The sequence below is a fragment of the Heterodontus francisci genome, chromosome 7, assembly GCF_036365525.1.
Source record: "Heterodontus francisci isolate sHetFra1 chromosome 7, sHetFra1.hap1, whole genome shotgun sequence".
Taxonomy (NCBI): domain Eukaryota; kingdom Metazoa; phylum Chordata; class Chondrichthyes; order Heterodontiformes; family Heterodontidae; genus Heterodontus; species Heterodontus francisci.
In genome coordinates, this window is record NC_090377.1 from 4,525,620 (window position 1) to 4,549,984 (window position 24,365).

At 50.2% G+C, this 24,365-nt stretch overlaps 2 protein-coding genes across 2 annotated transcripts in view; one reads left to right on the top strand and one right to left on the bottom strand.

Annotated features, from left to right (window-relative positions):
• The window catches only part of LOC137371817 (insulin-like growth factor-binding protein 5), a 72,647-nt gene that overhangs the window by 14,328 nt on the left and 33,954 nt on the right, over positions 1-24,365 (bottom strand). The window lies entirely within an intron of this gene.
• Positions 1-24,365, top strand: part of LOC137371815 (SPRY domain-containing protein 3-like) — a 1,004,091-nt gene that overhangs the window by 11,162 nt on the left and 968,564 nt on the right. The gene's annotated exons all lie outside the window — the stretch shown is intronic.

Genomic DNA, 24,365 nt, shown 5'->3' on the forward strand with positions numbered 1-24,365 from the left:
GAATACTGAGGGAGTAGTGCACTGTCGGAGGAGGAGTACTGAGGGAATAGTGCAATGTCGGAGGAGTACTGAGGGAGGGCTGCACTGTCTGAGGGGGAGTACTGAAGGAGTGGTGCACTGTCGGATGGGGAGTACTGAGGGAGTGCTGCACTGTCAGAGGGGGAGTACTGAGGGAGTAGTGCACTGTCGGAGGAGGAGTACTGAGGGAATAGTGCAATGTCGGAGGAGTACTGAGGGAGCGCTGCACTGTCAGAGGGGGAATACTGAGGGAGTGCTGCACTGTCAGAGGGGGAGTACTGAGAGAGCGCTGCACTGTCAGAGGGGGAATACTGAGGGAGTGCTGCACTGTCGGAGGGTCAGTACTGAGGGAGTGGAGCACTGTCAGAGAGGGAGTACTGAGGGAGTGGTGCACTGTCGGAGGGTCAGTACTGAGGGAGTGCTGCACTGTCGGAGGGGGAGTACTGAGGGAGTGGTGCACTGTCAGAGAGGGAGTACTGAGGGAGTGGTGCACTGTCGGAGGGTCAGTACTGAGGGAGTGCTGCACTGTCGGAGGGGGAGTAGTGAGGGAGTGCTGCACTGTCAGAGGGTCAGTACTGAGGGAGAGGTGCACTGTCGGAGGGTCAGTACTGAGGGAGTGGTGCACTGTCAGAGAGGGAGTACTGAGGGAGTGGTGCACTGTCAAAGGGGGAGTACTGAGGGAGTGCTGCACTGTCGGAGGGTCAGTACTGAGGGAGTGCTGCACTGTCGGAGGGGGAGTAGTGAGGGAGTGCTGCACTGTCAGAGGGTCAGTACTGAGGGAGAGGTGCACTGTCGGAGGGTCAGTACTGAGGGAGTGGTGCACTGTCGGAGGGGGAGTACTGAGGGAGTGCTTCACTGTCGGAGGGGGAGTACTGAGGGAGTGGTGCACTGTTGGATGGGGAGTACTGAGGGAGTGGTGCACTGTCAGAGGGGGAATACTGAGGGAGTGGTGTACTGTCGGAGAGGGAGTACTGAGGGAGTGGTGCACTGTCTGAGGGGGAGTACTGAAGGAGTGGTGCATTGTCGGATGGGGAGTACTGAGGGAGTGGTGCACTGTCAGAGGGGTAGTACTGAGGGTGTGGTGCACTGTCGGAGGGGGAGTACTGAGGGAGTGGTGCACTATCGGAGGGTCAGTACTGAGGGAGTGGTGCACTGTCGGAGGGTCAGTACTGAGGGAGTGCTGCACTGTCGGAGGTGCCACCATCAAGATAAGATATATGAACACACGAACATACGAATTAGGAGCAGGAGTAGGTCACTCAGCCCTTCGAGCCTGCTCCGTCATTCAATATTCATGGCTGAACTGATTACTCCACATTCCCGTCTACCCCAGATAACCTTTCACCCCCTTGCTTATCAAGAATCTATCCACCTCTGCCTTAAAAATATTCAAAGACTCTGCTTCCACCGTCTTTTGAGGAAGAGAGTTTCAAAGACTCACAACCCTCTGATAGAAAAAAATTTTCCTCATCTCTGTCTTAAATGGGCGACCCCTTATTTTTAAACAGTGACCCCTAGTTCTAGGTTCTCCCACAAGAGGAAACATCCTTTCCACATCCACCCTGTCAAGACCCTTCAGAATCTTATATGTTTCAATCAAATCGCCTCTTACTCTTCTAAACTCCAGCAGATACATACCTAGCCTGTCCAATCTTTCCTCATAAGACAGCCCGCCCATTCCAGGTATTAGTCTAGTAAACCTTCTCTGAACTGCTTCCAATGCATTTACATCCTTCCTTAAATAAGGAGACCAGTACTGTACACAGTATTCCAGATGTGGTCTCACCAATGCCCTGGATAGCTGAAGCATAACCTCCCTACTTTTATAATCAATTCCCCTCGCAATAAACAATAACATTCTATTAGCTTTCCTAATTACGTGCTGTACCTGCATACTAACCTTTTGCGATTCATGCACTCGGACACCCAGATCCCTCTGCATCTCAGAGCTCTGCAATCTCTCACCATTTAGATAATATGCTTCTTTTTATTCTTCCTGCCAAAGTGGACAATTTCACATTTTCCCACATTATATTCCATTTGCCAGGTCTTTGCCCACTCACTTAACCTCTCCATATCCCTTTGTAGCCTCCTTATGTCTTCTTCACAAGTTCCTTTCCTACCTATCTTTGTGTCATCTGCAAATTTAGCAACCATACCTTCGGTCCCTTCATCTAAGTCATTTATATAAATTGTAAAAAGTTCAGGCCCCAGCACAGATCTCTGTGGCTCACCACTCGTTACATCTTGCCAACCAGAAAATGACCCATTTATGCCTACTCTCTGTTTCCTGTTAGCTATCCAATCTTCTATCCATGTCAATATGTTACCCCCTACACCATGAGCTTTTATTTTCTGCAATAACCTTTGATGTGGCATCTTATCAAATGCCTTCTGGAAATCTAAGTACAGTACATCCACCGGTGCCCCTTTATCCACAACACATGTAACTTCAAAGAACTCCAATAAATTGGTTAAACATGATTTCCCTTTCACAAAACCATGTTGACTCTGCCTGATTACCTTGAATTTTTCTAAGTGCCCTGCTATAACATCTTTAATAATAGCTTCTAACATTTTCCCCAAGACAGATGTTAAGCTAACTGGACTGTAGTTTCCTGCTTTCTGTCTCCTTCACATTTTGAATAAAGGAGTTACATTTGCTATTTTCCAATCTAAAGGAACCTTCCCGGAATCTAGGGAATTTTGGAAAATTAAAACTAACGCATCAACTATCTCACCATCCACTTCTTTTAACACCCTAGGATGAAGTCTATCAGGACCCGGGGACTTGTCAGCCTGCAGCTCCAACAATTTGTTCAGTACCACTTCCCTGGTGATTGTAATTTTCTTGAGTTCCTCCCTCCCTTCCATTTCCTGACTTACAGCTAATACTGGGATGTTACTTGTATCCTCAATAGTGAAGACCGATGCAAAATACCTGTTAATTCATCTGCCATCTCCTTATTATCCATTATTAATTCCCCAGATTCACTTTCTATAGGACCAACAATCACTTTGTTAACTTTAAAAAAAAATATCTATGGAAACTCTTACTGTCTTTATATTTCTAGCTAGCTTTCTCTTGTACTCTAATTTTACCTTCCTTTTCAATCTTTTAGTCATTCTTTGCTGTTTTTTATATTCTGTCCAATCTTCTGCCTCCCATCTTTGCACAATTATATGCTTTTTCTTTAAGTTTTCTTTAACTGTTTTAGTTTACCATGGATGGCGGGTCCCACTCTTGGAATTTTTCTTTCTCGTTGAAATGTTTCTATTCTGTGTATTCTGAAATATCCCCTTAAATGTCTGTCACTGCATCTCTTTTGACCTATCCCTTTACCTAATTTGCCAGTTCACTTTAGCTAGCTCTGCTTTCATGGCCTCATAATTGCCCTTATTTAAGTTTAAAATACTAGTCTTCGACCCGTTCTTCACACAAGATGTTAAACTGGAGCCCATCTGCCCTCTCAGGTAAAAGATCCCATGGCCACTATTTCGAAGAAGAAGAGGGAAGTTGTCCTCAATGTCTTGGCCAATATTTATTGATCAATCAGCATCATTAAAACAGATTATCTGGACATTATCACATTGTTGTTTGTGGGATCTTGCTGTGCACAAATTGGCTGCTGCATCTCCTACATGACAACAGTACTGCCCTTCAAAAGTACTTCACAGGCTGTAAAGTGCTTTGAGACCTCCTGAGCTTGTAGAAGGTGCTATAGAAATTCAAGTCTAAATTAACATGAAGGATTGTACAGCAAGCAAATGAAAACACTCCATTTCAGGCAGGTGCAGCACGGAGTTAGATACAGAGTAAAGCTCCCTCTACACTGTCCCCATCAAACACTCCCAGGACAGGTACAGTACGGGGGTTAGATACAGAGTAAAGCTCCCTCTACACTGTCCCCATCAAACACTCCCAGGACAGGTACAGTACGGGGGTTAGATACAGAGTAAAGCTCCCTCTACACTGTCCTCATCAAACACTCCCAGGACAGGTACAGCACTGGGGTTAGATACAGAGTAAAGCTCCTTCTACACTGTCCCCATCAAACACTCCCAGGACAGGTACAGTACGGGGGTTAGATACAGAGTAAAGCTCCCTCTACACTGTCCCCCATCAAACACTCCCAGGACAGGTACAGCACGGGGTTAGATACAGAGTAAAGCTCCCTCTACACCAAACACTCTCAGGACAGGTACAGCACGGGGCTAGATACGTCCTCCCCGATTGCCTGCCCCTCTTCCGCGGTTACGTTCGCGCCCGGGTGTCCCTGGAAAAGGAGCATGCGGTGTCCGCCGGTACGCTTGAGGCCTTCCGCGACCGGTGGGCACCGCAGGGACTGGAGTGCATTGTCAACGCCGAGAATGGCATTTTAATTTGAGTTTTTTTGTTTATTTATCTGGTTTTAATAAAGTTATTTTAAAAATATAAGTGTGTATATAAAGGGGGCCTGAGGAATAAAGGCCCCCTCGACATAAAAAATGTATAAAGGGGGCCTGAGGAACAAAGGCCCCCTCGACAAAAAAAAAAAACGGGGGTTAGATACAAAAAGAAAAAAAAAAACGGGGTTAGATACAGAGTAAAGCTCCCTCTTCACTGTCCCCATCAAACACTCCCAGGACAGGTACAGTACGGGGTTAGATACAGAGTAAAGCTCCCTCTACACTGTCCCCATCAAACACTCACAGGACAGGTACAGCACGGGGTTAGATACAGAGTAAAGCTCCCTCTACACTGTCCCCCATCAAACACTCCCAGGACAGGTACAGTACGGGAGTTAGATACAGAGTAAAGCTCCCTCTACACTGTCCCCATCAAACACTCCCAGGACAGGTACAGCACGGGGTTAGATGGAGTTGCCTGTCTTTTACCGGGATCTTTTCCGAGTCTGGAACATGGTCGCCTCCAGTCAGGGCGCTCCCCCGCCGGCGGAGGAGAGCGCCTCGGCTGTCCGGGCGGCCGACTCCGGGGACGGTCAGGCGGGCGGAGGAGTAGCCGAAACCCCCGGGACGCCCCTCACTGCGGGTGGCGAGGGGGCTCGGGAGTGCGGAGCGATCCCGGCCGAGCCGACCCCCGCTCGGCCGGAACTGCTCATCGGACCCAGGCCCCGAAACCCTCCTCGGGTGCCGGTCCCGCACAACCCGAGCCGCCTCTCGGAAATGCCCTCCGTGCCATTCCAATCGGCGCGGAGGGGTTTCCTGTACGGGCTGTTCCTGCACACTCTCCACTTCCTCGCCCTCGTCAGCCGGCCGGACACGCCCTGGCGGTCCGCGTTGCCATCTGGCGGCGAGGGGAAACCCCGATGGAGGTCTCTCTACGCGGGAGTCTTCCCCCTTTACATCGGGGACCTGGGGTGGAGGGTGCTGCACAGAGCAGTCCCGTGCAATAGGCTTTTAAGTAGGTTCACGGACTCCCAGGCCACCTGTACTTTCTGCGGCCTGGACGAGTCCGTGTTCCACATTTATATGGAGTGTGCGAGGTTGCAGCCCCTATTTGAGTATCTGAAGGGGCTGCTCCTCAAATTCTGGCTGCACTTCAGTCCCACGCTCCTGATCTTTGGGCACCCGGTGCGGAGGGGCTCGGGCCGGGAGGAGGATCTCCTCGTCGGTCTGCTCCTGGGCCTGGCCAAGGTGGCAATTCACAGGTCCAGGTTGCGGGCCGTCGGGGGGTCCGTCCTCCCCGATTGCCTGCCCCTCTTCCGCGGTTACGTTCGCGCCCGGGTGTCCCTGGAAAAGGAGCATGCGGTGTCCGCCGGTACGGTTGAGGCCTTCCGCGACCGGTGGGCACCGCAGGGACTGGAGTGCATCGTCGACGCCGAGAATGGCATTTTAATTTGAGTTTTTTTGTTTATTTATCTGTTTTAATAAAGTTATTTTAAAACTGTAAATATGTACATAAAGCGGGCCTGAGGGATAAAGGCCCCCTCGATGTGAAAAATATAAAAGGGGCCTGGGGTATAAAGGTCACCTTGTGGGAAAAAAAAAAAAAAAACGGGGGATTAGATACAGAGTAAAGCTCCCTCTCCACTGTCCCCATCAAACACTCCCAGGACAGGTACAGATTAAGTAGATATTCTGAACAAGATTTAACCAGCTTGTTTCCATTCTCTACACATCATTTTTAAAAAATGGTGTCTACCCTTTTCCTGATTCTAATTTTCTTGTCGCCCAGCATGTGAATGGAGCCCCTGTGGTGTCTGCAGTGTGGGAGATGTGAAGGAGAGGTGTCTGCAAGTTACTGTACCCCAGCTCTTTCTCCCCACTGCCCATTCCCCTACCCCACAGTGAGAGTTTCACTATCTAACAGACACTCAGCTATTCCTTATTCATCTGGGGATTGGTGAAGCGTAAAGCAGACAGCGAATGTTCTGTGAGTTAAACAAAAAAGCCTGTTCCTTCTACCTGATCCTCCAGGTCTCCTGTCAAATTGGCCTTTTGAAATTCTCATCTTCGTCTTGAAATCCCATCATCACCTTGCTCCTCACATCTCTGTAACCACTTCTAGCCTCACAACCCTCCAGGATATCTGTGACTGATTCTGACCTCTTGTGTATCCTCCGATTCCCATCGCTCCACCATTGGCGGCCGTGCCTTCAGCTGCCTGGGCCCTAAGCTCTGGAATTCCCTCCCTAAACCTCTCCGCCTCTCTCTGCTCCTTTAGGTCACAGCTAAAAAACAATCTCTTTGCCCAGGTTTTTGATCACCTCCTGTGGCTCGGTGTCACATTTTGTTTGATAACGGTTCTGTAAAGTGCCTTGGGAGGGATGCTTCACTATATTAACTGTGCTATATTAATTGTTTATATCACCATGGGGATTTTTGTTGAGTGGGGGAGGAGGGGAGAGTTGGGGAAAATTGTGCTCTGTATAAGGACAGTCTGTGGAGTTCAGGGTAACTCACTGTCTCTTGAAATGTTGGAAGCAGGATCCAAAGTGTTGTTGATCTCGGTCTCTCTGCTCAATTATTCACCAGGATCCATGAAGCGAATTCCCTCTCCCAATCAGCACGAGTGCAAATCTTGGAATGCGAGTTTCCCATCACATTGACAGGACGGCCTGTCTCATCCCCTTCAAATCCGATGACAAGTTCCTCTCAAGTGTCCTCATTAATAGCAGGGACTTCTTGTGAAATGATACAGTTTTGCAAAAGGTTTAGAACGGAAAGGAATCAGCTGCTATTTCCCCCTCCCCACCTGACGTCCTTCACTTTGTCTCCTCCAGCAACAACATCTTCTCCATCCCCAGCTAGGGGCCACGGCCCACGACCCAGGTGAAGTTAAAGGGCTGCATTGCCTCAAGTCAGTCAGTGCACGGCCACCAGAGGGTGGTGCAGCTCAACAAATGAAACCAGTCCCAGAATCCTGCCTCACAATTGACTGCGGAGAGTTGGTCGGAGATCACACAGATAGCGATACAGGGGGAGTGAGATTATACTGCAGCATCTACATTCCCTCTCTCCCTCCCTCTCTCTCACTTTCTGTCATCCACTCCATCGCTCTCCCTCTCCACCTCTCTTTCCTTCTCTGCTCCTACACCTCCCGCTGCCCCTCATGCACATTGTAACACTGGCTGGGAGCTCAGTTTTTAGGGTATGAATCTGAAAGGTTTTCCTCTTGATGTAGGCCACCAGGACAAACCCTTTCTCTTCACCAAAGAGACTTTAGGCATCATTGAACATCTCAGGCAGGAGGGGTGAGATTAGAGAACAACAACTTGCACTGATATAGCGCCTTTAACATAGTAATGTGCTTCACAGAAGCGTTATCAAAAGCTTGGTCAAAGAGGGAGGTTTTTAAGGAATGTCATAAAGGAGGAGGGAGAGATGGAGAGGTTTAGGGAGGGAATTCCAGAGCTTAGGGCCCCAGGCAGCTGAAGGCACAGCCGCCAATGGTGGAGCGATGAATATGATTTGGACATGAGGATGAGAATTTTAAATCAGAGGGGTTACTGGATCGAGGGATTATTTACTGTCACATCACTGATGTATGGCTGAGTTTGGATGGAAGAGTTCTGTGATAATGACACACTTGCTGTTGACTGTGTAAACAAATACTCTGAAAATTCAAAATCTCAGATCTTTAAATATAGAATTAGTGGGAAACTCTAAACAGGCAGCCTTGAGAACAGAACCTTCAATAATCTCTGAATCTTTAAGGCAAAAAGTGGTCACTAGAATCCTGTCAGATGGTGAAGAAAGAGCCAGGGATTTCTGTCTGGGTTTTTTCTGTAGTTTTATTGAAATTAAACAAAGCCTGGATTGCACAATGTGTTGAGATACAAGTCCCCTGCATTTCAATATTCAAAACTGAATAATGTTGAGGAACAGGCTTTATAAAAACAGGAATAGAATATAAAAGCAAGGACATTATATTAAAATAAAAACAAGAAATGCTGGAAATACTCAGCAGGTCTGTCAGCATCTGTGGAGAGAGAAGCAGAGTTAACGTTTCAGGTCAGTGACCCTTCATCAGAACTGGCAAATATTAGAAATGTAAAAGATTTTAAGCAAGTAAAGCGGGGGTGGGGCAAGAGATAACAAAAGAGAAGGTGTTGATAGGACAGGGTCACAGAGAATAACCAACCAAAAGGTCATGGAGCAAAGGAAAATGGTATGTTAATGGTGTGTTGAAAGACAAAGCGTTAGTATACAGAGGGTGTTAATTGACAGAAAATGAACAGCCCTGGCCCAAAGCACAAACATGAACAAAAAACACTGCCACTTCTCTTCCAGGAATGCCGACCTTGAAGAAGTCCTGATCTTCTCTCCAATGGGATTTTTATTTGTCTCTTTTACCTTGTTCACCTTCATTGCTTTCTATCTCCCTCCTGCTGTTTGATAAAGTTCAGCAAAAATTCGTTTTCACAGTCACATCTATTTTATTTCAGTTTGATTCATCATTCATTTTTTTACCATGTGCCAGCACGCGGTTCTTTTTTTCATGTTTCTCAGAATGGGGAGGGGGAGTGTGGGGGGGGGGTTTTGGGGAAGTGAAGTGGGGGTGAAGGGGTAGGAGGGTAGTGCGGGCGCGGGCGGGAAATGTGCAGCTTCTGTCCATGCTTCTGTCATGAGGCAAAAACAGCAGAGGAATCCGATGTTCGAAAGGAGCGAGAACTCCGGGGCCAAAAACTGCCTCCGGACTTTAAATATATCAAATGATTTGATGTCCACTCACACTGGAAACTCAGCAAACAAGAGAGTCAGTGTGTGTGGAATTGTACCCCAGTGAGAGTCAGTGTGTGTGGAACTGTACCCCAGTGAGAGTCAGTGTGTGTGGAACTGTACCCCAGTGAGAGTCAGTGTATGTGTGGAATTGTACCCCAGTGAGAGTCAGTGTATGTGTGGAACTGAACCCCAGTGAGAGTCAGTGTATGTGTGGAACTGAACCCCAGTGAGAGTCAGTGTATGTGTGGAATTGTACCCCAGTGAGAGTCAGTGTATGTGTGGAATTGTACCCCAGTGAGAGTCAGTGTGTGTGGAATTGTACCCCAGTGAGAGTCAGTGTGTGTGGAATTGTACCCCAGTGAGAGTCAGTGTGTGTGGAACTGTACCCCAGTGAGAGTCAGTGTATGTGTGGAATTGTACCCCAGTGAGAGTCAGTGTATGTGTGGAACTGAACCCCAGTGAGAGTCAGTGTGTGTGGAATTGTACCCCAGTGATGTCAGTGTATGTGTGGAACTGAACCCCAGTGAGAGTCAGTGTGTGTGTGGAATTGTACCCCAGTGATGTCAGTGTATGTGTGGAACTGAACCCCAGTGAGAGTCAGTGTATGTGTGGAATTGTACCCCAGTGAGAGTCAGTGTGTGTGGAATTGTACCCCAGTGATGTCAGTGTATGTGTGGAACTGAACCCCAGTGAGAGTCAGTGTGTGTGTGGAATTGTACCCCAGTGAGAGTCAGTGTGTGTGGAACTGAACCCCAGTGAGAGTCAGTGTGTGTGTGGAATTGTACCCCAGTGAGAGTCAGTGTGTGTGGAATTGTACCCCAGTGATGTCAGTGTATGTGTGGAACTGAACCCCAGTGAGAGTCAGTGTATGTGTGGAATTGTACCCCAGTGAGAGTCAGTGTGTGTGGAATTGTACCCCAGTGAGAGTCAGTGTATGTGTGGAATTGTACCCCAGTGAGAGTCAGTGTGTGTGGAATTGTACCCCAGTGAGAGTCAGTGTATGTGTGGAACTGTATCCCAGTGAGAGTCAGTATGTGTGGAATTGTACCCCAGTGAGAGTCAGTGTATGTGTGGAATTGTACCCCAGTGAGAGTCAGTGTGTGTGGAATTGTACCCCAGTGAGAGTCAGTGTATGTGTGGAACTGTATCCCAGTGAGAGTCAGTATGTGTGGAATTGTACCCCAGTGAGAGTCAGTGTGTGTGGAATTGTACCCCAGTGAGAGTCAGTGTATGTGTGGAATTGTACCCCAGTGAGAGTCAGTGTGTGTGGAATTGTACCCCAGTGAGAGTCAGTGTATGTGTGGAATTGTACCCCAGTGAGAGTCAGTGTGTGTGGAATTGTACCCCAGTGAGAGTCAGTGTATGTGTGGAACTGTATCCCAGTGAGAGTCAGTATGTGTGGAATTGTACCCCAGTGAGAGTCAGTGTATGTGTGGAACTGTATCCCAGTGAGAGTCAGTGTGTGTGGAACTGTACCCCAGTGAGAGTCAGTGTGTGTGGAATTGTACCCCAGTGAGAGTCAGTGTATGTGTGGAATTGTACCCCAGTGAGAGTCAGTGTGTGTGGAATTGTACCCCAGTGAGAGTCAGTGTATGTGTGGAACTGTATCCCAGTGAGAGTCAGTATGTGTGGAATTGTACCCCAGTGAGAGTCAGTGTATGTGTGGAACTGTATCCCAGTGAGAGTCAGTGTATGTGTGGAACTGTACCCCAGTGAGAGTCAGTGTATGTGTGGAACTGTATCCCAGTGAGAGTCAGTGTGTGTGGAACTGTATCCCAGTGAGAGTCAGTGTGTGTGGAATTGTACCCCAGTGAGAGTCAGTGTGTGTGGAATTGTACCCCAGTGAGAGTCAGTGTGTGTGGAATTGTACCCCAGTGAGAGTCAGTGTATGTGTGGAATTGTACCCCAGTGAGAGTCAGTGTGTGTGGAATTGTACCCCAGTGAGAGTCAGTGTGTGTGGAATTGTACCCCAGTGAGAGTCAGTGTATGTGTGGAATTGTACCCCAGTGAGAGTCAGTGTGTGTGGAATTGTACCCCAGTGAGAGTCAGTGTATGTGTGGAATTGTACCCCAGTGAGAGTCAGTGTGTGTGGAATTGTACCCCAGTGAGAGTCAGTGTATGTGTGGAACTGTATCCCAGTGAGAGTCAGTATGTGTGGAATTGTACCCCAGTGAGAGTCAGTGTATGTGTGGAACTGTATCCCAGTGAGAGTCAGTGTGTGTGGAACTGTACCCCAGTGAGAGTCAGTGTGTGTGGAATTGTACCCCAGTGAGAGTCAGTGTATGTGTGGAACTGAACCCCAGTGAGAGTCAGTGTGTGTGGAATTGTACCCCAGTGAGAGTCAGTGTATGTGTGGAATTGTACCCCATTGAGAGTCAGTGTGTGTGGAATTGTACCCCAGTGAGAGTCAGTGTATGTGTGGAACTGAACCCCAGTGAGAGTCAGTGTGTGTGGAATTGTACCCCAGTGAGAGTCAGTGTGTGTGGAATTGTACCCCAGTGAGAGTCAGTGTATGTGTGGAATTGTACCCCAGTGAGAGTCAGTGTATGTGTGGAACTGTATCCCAGTGAGAGTCAGTGTGTGTGGAACTGTACCCCAGTGAGAGGCAGTGTATGTGTGGAATTGTACCCCAGTGAGAGTCAGTGTGTGTGGAATTGTACCCCAGTGAGAGTCAGTGTATGTGTGGAACTGTACCCCAGTGAGAGTCAGTGTGTGTGGAATTGTACCCCAGTGAGAGTCAGTGTATGTGTGGAACTGTATCCCAGTGAGAGTCAGTGTGTGTGGAACTGTACCCCAGTGAGAGGCAGTGTATGTGTGGAATTGTACCCCAGTGAGAGTCAGTGTGTGTGGAATTGTACCCCAGTGAGAGTCAGTGTATGTGTGGAACTGTATCCCAGTGAGAGTCAGTATGTGTGGAATTGTACCCCAGTGAGAGTCAGTGTATGTGTGGAACTGTATCCCAGTGAGAGTCAGTGTGTGTGGAACTGTACACCAGTGAGAGTCAGTGTGTGTGGAATTGTACCCCAGTGAGAGTCAGTGTATGTGTGGAACTGTATCCCAGTGAGAGTCAGTGTGTGTGGAATTGTACCCCAGTGAGAGTCAGTATGTGTGGAATTGTACCCCAGTGAGAGTCAGTGTATGTGTGGAACTGTATCCCAGTGAGAGTCAGTATGTGTGGAATTGTACCCCAGTGAGAGTCAGTATGTGTGGAATTGTACCCCAGTGAGAGTCAGTGTATGTGTGGAATTGTACCCCAGTGAGAGTCAGTGTGTGGAACTGTACCCCAGTGAGAGTCAGTGTGTGTGGAATTGTATCCCAGTGAGAGACAGTGTGTGTGGAACTGTACCCCAGTGAGAGTCAGTGTATGTGTGGAACTGTACCCCAGTGAGAGTCAGTGTGTGTGGAACTGTACCCCAGTGAGAGTCAGTGTATGTGTGGAACTGTACCCCAGTGAGAGTCAGTGTATGTGTGGAACTGTACCCCAGTGAGAGTCAGTGTGTGTGGAACTGTACCCCAGTGAGAGTCAGTGTGTGTGGAACTGTACCCCAGTGAGAGTCAGTGTATGTGTGGAACTGTACCCCAGTGAGAGTCAGTGTATGTGTGGAATTGTACCCCAGTGAGAGTCAGTGGATGTGTGGAACTGTACCCCAGTGAGAGTCAGTGTATGTGTGGAATTGTACCCCAGTGAGAGTCAGTGTATGTGTGGAACTGTACCCCAGTGAGAGTCAGTGAGTGTGGAACTGTACCCCAGTGAGAGTCAGTGTGTGTGGAATTGTACCCCAGTGAGAGTCAGTGCGTGTGGAACTGTACACCAGTGAGAGTCAGTGCGTGTGGAACTGTACCCCAGTGAGAGTCAGTGTGTGTGGAACTGTACCCCAATGAGAGTCAGTGTGTGTGGAACTGTACCCCAGTGAGAGTCAGTGTTTGTGTGGAATTGTACCCCAGTGAGAGTCAGTGTATGTGTGGGACTGTACCCCAGTGAGAGTCAGTGTGTGTGGAACTGTACCCCAGTGAGAGTCAGTGTGTGTGGAACTGTACCCCAGTGAGAGTCAGAGTGTGCGGAACTGTACCTCAGTGAGAGTCAGTGTGTGCGAAACTGAACTTCAGTGAGAGTCAGTGTGTGTGGAACTGAACCTCAGTGAGAGTCAGTGTGTGTGGAACTGTACCCCAGTGAGAGTCAGTGTGTGTGGAACTGTACCCCAGTGATAGTCAGTGTCTGTGGAACTGTACCCCAGTGAGAGTCAGTGTGTGTGGAACAGTACCCCAGTGAGAGTCAGTGTGTGTGGAGCTGTACCCCAGTGAGAGTCAGTGTGTGTGGAACAGGACCCCAGTGAGAGTCAGTGTGTGTGGAGCTGTACCCCAGTGAGAGTCAGTGTGTGTGGAACTGTACCCCAGTGAGAGTCAGTGTTTGTGGAACTGCATCCCAGTTAGGGTCAGTGTCTGTGAAACTGAACCCCAGTGAGAGTCAGTGTGTGTGGAACAGTACCCCAGTGAGAGTCAGTGTGTGTGGAGCTGTACCCCAGTGAGAGTCAGTGTGTGTGGAACTGTACCCCAGTGAGAGTCAGTGTCTGTGGAACTGCATCCCAGTGAGAGTCAGTGTGTGTGGAACTGTACCCCAGTGAGAGTCAGTGTGTGTGGAACTGTACCCCAGTGAGAGTCAGTGTGTGTGTGGGGCTGTACCTCAGTGAGAGTCAGTGTCTGTGAATCTGTACCCCAGTGCGGGTCAGTGTGTGTGGAATTGTACCCCAGTGAGTGTCAGTGTCTGTGGAACTGCATCCCAGTGAGAGTCAGTGTGTGTGGAACTGTACCCCACTGAGAGTCAGTGTGTGTGGAACTGTACCCCAGTGATAGTCAGTGTCTGTGGAACTGTACCCCAGTGAGAGTCAGTGTGTGTGGAATTGTACCCCAGTGGGAGTCAGTGTGTGTAGATCTGTACCCCAGTGCGAGTCAGTGTGTGTGGAACTGCATTCCAGTTAGGGTCAGTGTCTGTGAAACTGAACCCCAGTGAGAGTCAGTGTGTGTGGAGCTGTACCCCAGTGAGAGTCAGTGTGTGTGGAACTGTACCCCAGTGAGAGTCAGTGTGTGTGGAATTGTACCCCAGTGAGAGTCAGTGTCTGTGGAACTGCATCCCAGTGAGAGTCAGTGTGTGTGGAACTGTACCCCACTGAGAGTCAGTGTGTGTGGAACTGTACCCCAGTGATAGTCAGTGTCTGTGGAACTGTACCCCAGTGAGAGTCAGTGTGTGTGGAATTGTACCCCAGTGGGAGTCAGTGTGTGTAGATCTGTACCCCAGTGCGAGTCAGTGTGTGTGGAACTGCATTCCAGTTAGGGTCAGTGTCTGTGAAACTGAACCCCAGTGAGAGTCAGTGTGTGTGGAGCTGTACCCCAGTGAGAGTCAGTGTGTGTGGAACTGTACCCCAGTGAGAGTCAGTGTGTGTGGAATTGTACCCCAGTGAGAGTCAGTGTCTGTGGAACTGCATCCCAGTGAGAGTCAGTGTGTGTGGAACTGCATCCCAGTGAGAATCAGTGTGTGTGGAACCGTACCCCAGTGCGTGTCAGTATGTGTGGAAATGTACCCCAGTGAGAATCAGTGTCTGTGGAACTGTACCCCACTGAGAGTCAGTGTGTGTAGATCTGTACCCCAGTGAGAGTCAGTGTCTGTGGAACTGTACCGCAGTGAGAGTCAGTGTCTGTGGAACTGTACCCCACTGAGAGTCAGTGTGTGTAGATCTGTACCCCAGTGAGAGTCAGTGTCTGTGGAACTGTACCCCAGTGAGAGTCAGTGTGTGTGGAACTGTACCCCAGTGAGAGTCAGTGTGTGTGGAGCTGTACCCCAGTGAGAGTCAGTGTGTGTGGAACTGTACCCCAGTGAGAGTCAGTGTGTGTGGAACTGTACCCCAGTGAGAGTCAGTGTGTGTGGAGCTGTACCCCAGTGAGAGTCAGTGTGTGTGGAACTGTACCCCAGTGAGAGTCAGTGTGTGTGGAACTGTACCCCAGTGAGAGTCAGTGTCTGTGGAACTGTACCGCAGTGAGAGTCAGTGTCTGTGGAACTGTAACCCAGTGAGAGACAGTGTCTGTGGAACTGTACCCCAGTGAGAGTCAGTGTCTGTGGAACTGTACCCCAGTGAGAGTCAGTGGCTGTGAAACTGTACCCCAGTGAGAGTCAGTGTGTGTGGAACTGTACCCCAGTGAGAGTCAGTGTGTGTGGAACTGTACCCCAGTGAGAGTCAGTGTGTGTGGAACTGTACCCCAGTGACAGTCAGTGTGTGTGGAGCTGTACCCCAGTGAGAGTCAGTGTGTGTGGAAATGTACCCCAGTGAGAGTCAGTGTGTGTGGAACTGTACCCCAGTGAGAGTCAGTGTGTGTGGAACTGTACCCCAGTGAGAGTCAGTGTGTGTGGAACTGTACCCCAGTGAGAGTCAGTGTGTGTGGAGCTGTACCCCAGTGAGAGTCAGTGTGTGTGTGGGGCTGTACCCCAGTGAGAGTCAGTGTGTGTGGAGCTGTACCCCAGTGAGAGTCAGTGTGTGTGTGGAGCTGTACCCCAGTGAGAGTCAGTGTGTGTGTGGGGCTGTACCCCAGTGAGAGTCAGTGTGTGTGGAACTGTACCCCAGTGAGAGTCAGCGTGTGTGGAAATGTACCCCAGTGAGAGTCAGTGTGTGTGGAACTGTACCCCAGTGAGAGTCAGTGTGTGTGGAACTGTACCCCAGTGAGAGTCAGTGTGTGTGGAGCTGTACCCCAGTGAGAGTCAGTGTGTGTGGAATTGTACCCCAGTGGGAGTCAGTGTGTGCAGATCTGTACCCCAGTGAGAGTCAGTGTCTGTGGAACTGTACCGCAGTGAGAGTCAGTGTCTGTGGAACTGTACCCCACTGAGAGTCAGTGTGTGCAGATCTGTACCCCAGTGAGAGTCAGTGTCTGTGGAACTGTACCCCAGTGCGAGTCAGTGTGTGTGGAACTGTACCCCACTGAGAGTCAGTGTGTGTAGATCTGTACCCCAGTGAGAGTCAGTGTCTGTGGAACTGTACCGCAGTGAGAGTCAGTGTCTGTGGAACTGTACCCCACTGAGAGTCAGTGTGTGTAGATCTGTACCCCAGTGAGAGTCAGTGTCTGTGGAACTGTACCCCAGTGAGAGTCAGTGTGTGTGGAACTGTACCCCAGTGAGAGTCAGTGTGTGTGGAGCTGTACCCCAGTGAGAGTCAGTGTGTGTGGAACTGTACCCCAGTGAGAGTCAGTGTGTGTGGAACTGTACCCCAGTGAGAGTCAGTGTGTGTGGAACAGTACCCCAGTGAGAGTCAGTGTGTGTGGAGCTGTACCCCAGTGAGAGTCAGTGTGTGTGGAACTGTACCCCAGTGAGAGTCAGTGTGTGTGGAATTGTACCCCAGTGAGAGTCAGTGTCTGTGGAACTGCATCCCAGTGAGAGTCAGTGTGTGTGGAACTGTACCCCACTGAGAGTCAGTGTGTGTGGAACTGTACCCCAGTGATAGTCAGTGTCTGTGGAACTGTACCCCAGTGAGAGTCAGTGTGTGTGGAATTGTACCCCAGTGGGAGTCAGTGTGTGTAGATCTGTACCCCAGTGCGAGTCAGTGTGTGTGGAACTGCATTCCAGTTAGGGTCAGTGTCTGTGAAACTGAACCCCAGTGAGAGTCAGTGTGTGTGGAGCTGTACCCCAGTGAGAGTCAGTGTGTGTGGAACTGTACCCCAGTGAGAGTCAGTGTGTGTGGAATTGTACCCCAGTGAGAGTCAGTGTCTGTGGAACTGCATCCCAGTGAGAGTCAGTGTGTGTGGAACTGCATCCCAGTGAGAATCAGTGTGTGTGGAACCGTACCCCAGTGCGTGTCAGTATGTGTGGAAATGTACCCCAGTGAGAATCAGTGTCTGTGGAACTGTACCCCACTGAGAGTCAGTGTGTGTAGATCTGTACCCCAGTGAGAGTCAGTGTCTGTGGAACTGTACCGCAGTGAGAGTCAGTGTCTGTGGAACTGTACCCCACTGAGAGTCAGTGTGTGTAGATCTGTACCCCAGTGAGAGTCAGTGTCTGTGGAACTGTACCCCAGTGAGAGTCAGTGTGTGTGGAACTGTACCCCAGTGAGAGTCAGTGTGTGTGGAGCTGTACCCCAGTGAGAGTCAGTGTGTGTGGAACTGTACCCCAGTGAGAGTCAGTGTGTGTGGAACTGTACCCCAGTGAGAGTCAGTGTGTGTGGAGCTGTACCCCAGTGAGAGTCAGTGTGTGTGGAACTGTACCCCAGTGAGAGTCAGTGTGTGTGGAACTGTACCCCAGTGAGAGTCAGTGTCTGTGGAACTGTACCGCAGTGAGAGTCAGTGTCTGTGGAACTGTAACCCAGTGAGAGACAGTGTCTGTGGAACTGTACCCCAGTGAGAGTCAGTGTCTGTGGAACTGTACCCCAGTGAGAGTCAGTGGCTGTGAAACTGTACCCCAGTGAGAGTCAGTGTGTGTGGAACTGTACCCCAGTGAGAGTCAGTGTGTGTGGAACTGTACCCCAGTGAGAGTCAGTGTGTGTGGAACTGTACCCCAGTGACAGTCAGTGTGTGTGGAGCTGTACCCCAGTGAGAGTCAGTGTGTGTGGAAATGTACCCCAGTGAGAGTCAGTGTGTGTGGAACTGTACCCCAGTGAGAGTCAGTGTGTGTGGAACTGTACCCCAGTGAGAGTCAGTGTGTGTGGAACTGTACCCCAGTGAGAGTCAGTGTGTGTGGAGCTGTACCCCAGTGAGAGTCAGTGTGTGTGTGGGGCTGTACCCCAGTGAGAGTCAGTGTGTGTGGAGCTGTACCCCAGTGAGAGTCAGTGTGTGTGTGGAGCTGTACCCCAGTGAGAGTCAGTGTGTGTGTGGGGCTGTACCCCAGTGAGAGTCAGTGTGTGTGGAACTGTACCCCAGTGAGAGTCAGCGTGTGTGGAAATGTACCCCAGTGAGAGTCAGTGTGTGTGGAACTGTACCCCAGTGAGAGTCAGTGTGTGTGGAACTGTACCCCAGTGAGAGTCAGTGTGTGTGGAGCTGTACCCCAGTGAGAGTCAGTGTGTGTGGAATTGTACCCCAGTGGGAGTCAGTGTGTGCAGATCTGTACCCCAGTGAGAGTCAGTGTCTGTGGAACTGTACCGCAGTGAGAGTCAGTGTCTGTGGAACTGTACCCCACTGAGAGTCAGTGTGTGCAGATCTGTACCCCAGTGAGAGTCAGTGTCTGTGGAACTGTACCCCAGTGCGAGTCAGTGTGTGTGGAACTGTACCCCACTGAGAGTCAGTGTGTGTAGATCTGTACCCCAGTGAGAGTCAGTGTCTGTGGAACTGTACCGCAGTGAGAGTCAGTGTCTGTGGAACTGTACCCCACTGAGAGTCAGTGTGTGTAGATCTGTACCCCAGTGAGAGTCAGTGTCTGTGGAACTGTACCCCAGTGAGAGTCAGTGTGTGTGGAACTGTACCCCAGTGAGAGTCAGTGTGTGTGGAGCTGTACCCCAGTGAGAGTCAGTGTGTGTGGAACTGTACCCCAGTGAGAGTCAGTGTGTGTGGAACTGTACCCCAGTGAGAGTCAGTGTGTGTGGAGCTGTACCCCAGTGAGAGTCAGTGTGTGTGGAACTGTACCCCAGTGAGAGTCAGTGTGTGTGGAACTGTACCCCAGTGAGAGTCAGTGTCTGTGGAACTGTACCGCAGTGAGATTCAGTGTCTGTGGAACTGTAACCCAGTGAGAGACAGTGTCTGTGGAACTGTACCCCAGTGAGAGTCAGTGTCTGTGGAACTGTACCCCAGTGAGAGTCAGTGGCTGTGAAACTGTACCCCAGTGAGAGTCAGTGTGTGTGGAACTGTACCCCAGTGAGAGTCAGTGTGTGTGGAACAGTACCCCAGTGAGAGTCAGTGTGTGTGGAGCTGTACCCCAGTGAGAGTCAGTGTGTGTGGAACAGTACCCCAGTGAGAGTCAGTGTGTGTGGAGCTGTACCCCAGTGAGAGTCAGTGTGTGTGGAACTGTACCCCAGTGAGAGTCAGTGTTTGTGGAACTGCATCCCAGTTAGGGTCAGTGTCTGTGAAACTGAACCCCAGTGAGAGTCAGTGTGTGTGGAACAGTACCCCAGTGAGAGTCAGTGTGTGTGGAGCTGTACCCCAGTGAGAGTCAGTGTGTGTGGAATTGTACCCCAGTGAGAGTCAGTGTATGTGTGGAACTGAACCCCAGTGAGAGTCAGTGTGTGTGGAATTGTACCCCAGTGAGAGTCAGTGTGTGTGGAATTGTACCCCAGTGAGAGTCAGTGTATGTGTGGAATTGTACCCCAGTGAGAGTCAGTGTATGTGTGGAACTGTATCCCAGTGAGAGTCAGTGTGTGTGGAACTGTACCCCAGTGAGAGGCAGTGTATGTGTGGAATTGTACCCCAGTGAGAGTCAGTGTGTGTGGAATTGTACCCCAGTGAGAGTCAGTGTATGTGTGGAACTGTACCCCAGTGAGAGTCAGTGTGTGTGGAATTGTACCCCAGTGAGAGTCAGTGTATGTGTGGAACTGTATCCCAGTGAGAGTCAGTGTGTGTGGAACTGTACCCCAGTGAGAGGCAGTGTATGTGTGGAATTGTACCCCAGTGAGAGTCAGTGTGTGTGGAATTGTACCCCAGTGAGAGTCAGTGTATGTGTGGAACTGTATCCCAGTGAGAGTCAGTATGTGTGGAATTGTACCCCAGTGAGAGTCAGTGTATGTGTGGAACTGTACCCCAGTGAGAGTCAGTGTGTGTGTGGGGCTGTACCCCAGTGAGAGTCAGTGTGTGTGGAACTGTACCCCAGTGAGAGTCAGCGTGTGTGGAAATGTACCCCAGTGAGAGTCAGTGTGTGTGGAACTGTACCCCAGTGAGAGGCAGTGTATGTGTGGAATTGTACCCCAGTGAGAGTCAGTGTGTGTGGAATTGTACCCCAGTGAGAGTCAGTGTATGTGTGGAACTGTATCCCAGTGAGAGTCAGTATGTGTGGAATTGTACCCCAGTGAGAGTCAGTGTATGTGTGGAACTGTACCCCAGTGAGAGTCAGTGTGTGTGTGGGGCTGTACCCCAGTGAGAGTCAGTGTGTGTGGAACTGTACCCCAGTGAGAGTCAGCGTGTGTGGAAATGTACCCCAGTGAGAGTCAGTGTGTGTGGAACTGTACCCCAGTGAGAGTCAGTGTGTGTGGAACTGTACCCCAGTGAGAGTCAGTGTGTGTGGAGCTGTACCCCAGTGAGAGTCAGTGTGTGTGGAATTGTAGCCCAGTGGGAGTCAGTGTGTGCAGATCTGTACCCCAGTGAGAGTCAGTGTCTGTGGAACTGTACCGCAGTGAGAGTCAGTGTCTGTGGAACTGTACCCCACTGAGAGTCAGTGTGTGCAGATCTGTACCCCAGTGAGAGTCAGTGTCTGTGGAACTGTACCCCAGTGCGAGTCAGTGTGTGTGGAACTGTACCCCACTGAGAGTCAGTGTGTGTAGATCTGTACCCCAGTGAGAGTCAGTGTCTGTGGAACTGTACCGCAGTGAGAGTCAGTGTCTGTGGAACTGTACCCCACTGAGAGTCAGTGTGTGTAGATCTGTACCCCAGTGAGAGTCAGTGTCTGTGGAACTGTACCCCAGTGAGAGTCAGTGTGTGTGGAACTGTACCCCAGTGAGAGTCAGTGTGTGTGGAGCTGTACCCCAGTGAGAGTCAGTGTGTGTGGAACTGTACCCCAGTGAGAGTCAGTGTGTGTGGAACTGTACCCCAGTGAGAGTCAGTGTGTGTGGAGCTGTACCCCAGTGAGAGTCAGTGTGTGTGGAACTGTACCCCAGTGAGAGTCAGTGTGTGTGGAACTGTACCCCAGTGAGAGTCAGTGTCTGTGGAACTGTACCGCAGTGAGATTCAGTGTCTGTGGAACTGTAACCCAGTGAGAGACAGTGTCTGTGGAACTGTACCCCAGTGAGAGTCAGTGTCTGTGGAACTGTACCCCAGTGAGAGTCAGTGGCTGTGAAACTGTACCCCAGTGAGAGTCAGTGTGTGTGGAACTGTACCCCAGTGAGAGTCAGTGTGTGTGGAACAGTACCCCAGTGAGAGTCAGTGTGTGTGGAGCTGTACCCCAGTGAGAGTCAGTGTGTGTGGAATTGTACCCCAGTGAGAGTCAGTGTGTGTGGAGCTGTACCCCAGTGAGAGTCAGTGTGTGTGGAACTGTACCCCAGTGAGAGTCAGTGTTTGTGGAACTGCATCCCAGTTAGGGTCAGTGTCTGTGAAACTGAACCCCAGTGAGAGTCAGTGTGTGTGGAACAGTACCCCAGTGAGAGTCAGTGTGTGTGGAGCTGTACCCCAGTGAGAGTCAGTGTGTGTGGAATTGTACCCCAGTGAGAGTCAGTGTATGTGTGGAACTGAACCCCAGTGAGAGTCAGTGTGTGTGGAATTGTACCCCAGTGAGAGTCAGTGTGTGTGGAATTGTACCCCAGTGAGAGTCAGTGTATGTGTGGAATTGTACCCCAGTGAGAGTCAGTGTATGTGTGGAACTGTATCCCAGTGAGAGTCAGTGTGTGTGGAACTGTACCCCAGTGAGAGGCAGTGTATGTGTGGAATTGTACCCCAGTGAGAGTCAGTGTGTGTGGAATTGTACCCCAGTGAGAGTCAGTGTATGTGTGGAACTGTACCCCAGTGAGAGTCAGTGTGTGTGGAATTGTACCCCAGTGAGAGTCAGTGTATGTGTGGAACTGTATCCCAGTGAGAGTCAGTGTGTGTGGAACTGTACCCCAGTGAGAGGCAGTGTATGTGTGGAATTGTACCCCAGTGAGAGTCAGTGTGTGTGGAATTGTACCCCAGTGAGAGTCAGTGTATGTGTGGAACTGTATCCGAGTGAGAGTCAGTATGTGTGGAATTGTACCCCAGTGAGAGTCAGTGTATGTGTGGAACTGTATCCCAGTGAGAGTCAGTGTGTGTGGAACTGTACACCAGTGAGAGTCAGTGTGTGTGGAATTGTACCCCAGTGAGAGTCAGTGTATGTGTGGAACTGTATCCCAGTGAGAGTCAGTGTGTGTGGAATTGTACCCCAGTGAGAGTCAGTATGTGTGGAATTGTACCCCAGTGAGAGTCAGTGTATGTGTGGAACTGTATCCCAGTGAGAGTCAGTATGTGTGGAATTGTACCCCAGTGAGAGTCAGTATGTGTGGAATTGTACCCCAGTGAGAGTCAGTATGTGTGGAATTGTACCCCAGTGAGAGTCAGTGTATGTGTGGAATTGTACCCCAGTGAGAGTCAGTGTGTGGAACTGTACCCCAGTGAGAGTCAGTGTGTGTGGAATTGTATCCCAGTGAGAGACAGTGTGTGTGGAACTGTACCCCAGTGAGAGTCAGTGTATGTGTGGAACTGTACCCCAGTGAGAGTCAGTGTGTGTGGAACTGTACCCCAGTGAGAGTCAGTGTATGTGTGGAACTGTACCCCAGTGAGAGTCAGTGTATGTGTGGAACTGTACCCCAGTGAGAGTCAGTGTGTGTGGAACTGTACCCCAGTGAGAGTCAGTGTGTGTGGAACTGTACCCCAGTGAGAGTCAGTGTATGTGTGGAACTGTACCCCAGTGAGAGTCAGTGTATGTGTGGAATTGTACCCCAGTGAGAGTCAGTGGATGTGTGGAACTGTACCCCAGTGAGAGTCAGTGTATGTGTGGAATTGTACCCCAGTGAGAGTCAGTGTATGTGTGGAACTGTACCCCAGTGAGAGTCAGTGAGTGTGGAACTGTACCCCAGTGAGAGTCAGTGTGTGTGGAATTGTACCCCAGTGAGAGTCAGTGCGTGTGGAACTGTACACCAGTGAGAGTCAGTGCGTGTGGAACTGTACCCCAGTGAGAGTCAGTGTGTGTGGAACTGTACCCCAATGAGAGTCAGTGTGTGTGGAACTGTACCCCAGTGAGAGTCAGTGTTTGTGTGGAATTGTACCCCAGTGAGAGTCAGTGTATGTGTGGGACTGTACCCCAGTGAGAGTCAGTGTGTGTGGAACTGTACCCCAGTGAGAGTCAGTGTGTGTGGAACTGTACCCCAGTGAGAGTCAGTGTGTGCGGAACTGTACCTCAGTGAGAGTCAGTGTGTGCGAAACTGAACTTCAGTGAGAGTCAGTGTGTGTGGAACTGAACCTCAGTGAGAGTCAGTGTGTGTGGAACTGTACCCCAGTGAGAGTCAGTGTGTGTGGAACTGTACCCCAGTGATAGTCAGTGTCTGTGGAACTGTACCCCAGTGAGAGTCAGTGTGTGTGGAACAGTACCCCAGTGAGAGTCAGTGTGTGTGGAGCTGTACCCCAGTGAGAGTCAGTGTGTGTGGAACAGGACCCCAGTGAGAGTCAGTGTGTGTGGAGCTGTACCCCAGTGAGAGTCAGTGTGTGTGGAACTGTACCCCAGTGAGAGTCAGTGTTTGTGGAACTGCATCCCAGTTAGGGTCAGTGTCTGTGAAACTGAACCCCAGTGAGAGTCAGTGTGTGTGGAACAGTACCCCAGTGAGAGTCAGTGTGTGTGGAGCTGTACCCCAGTGAGAGTCAGTGTGTGTGGAACTGTACCCCAGTGAGAGTCAGTGTCTGTGGAACTGCATCCCAGTGAGAGTCAGTGTGTGTGTGGGGCTGTACCTCAGTGAGAGTCAGTGTCTGTGAATCTGTACCCCAGTGCGGGTCAGTGTGTGTGGAATTGTACCCCAGTGAGTGTCAGTGTCTGTGGAACTGCATCCCAGTGAGAGTCAGTGTGTGTGGAACTGTACCCCACTGAGAGTCAGTGTGTGTGGAACTGTACCCCAGTGATAGTCAGTGTCTGTGGAACTGTACCCCAGTGAGAGTCAGTGTGTGTGGAATTGTACCCCAGTGGGAGTCAGTGTGTGTAGATCTGTACCCCAGTGCGAGTCAGTGTGTGTGGAACTGCATTCCAGTTAGGGTCAGTGTCTGTGAAACTGAACCCCAGTGAGAGTCAGTGTGTGTGGAGCTGTACCCCAGTGAGAGTCAGTGTGTGTGGAACTGTACCCCAGTGAGAGTCAGTGTGTGTGGAATTGTACCCCAGTGAGAGTCAGTGTCTGTGGAACTGCATCCCAGTGAGAGTCAGTGTGTGTGGAACTGTACCCCACTGAGAGTCAGTGTGTGTGGAACTGTACCCCAGTGAGAGTCAGTGTGTGTGGAATTGTACCCCAGTGGGAGTCAGTGTGTGTAGATCTGTACCCCAGTGCGAGTCAGTGTGTGTGGAACTGCATTCCAGTTAGGGTCAG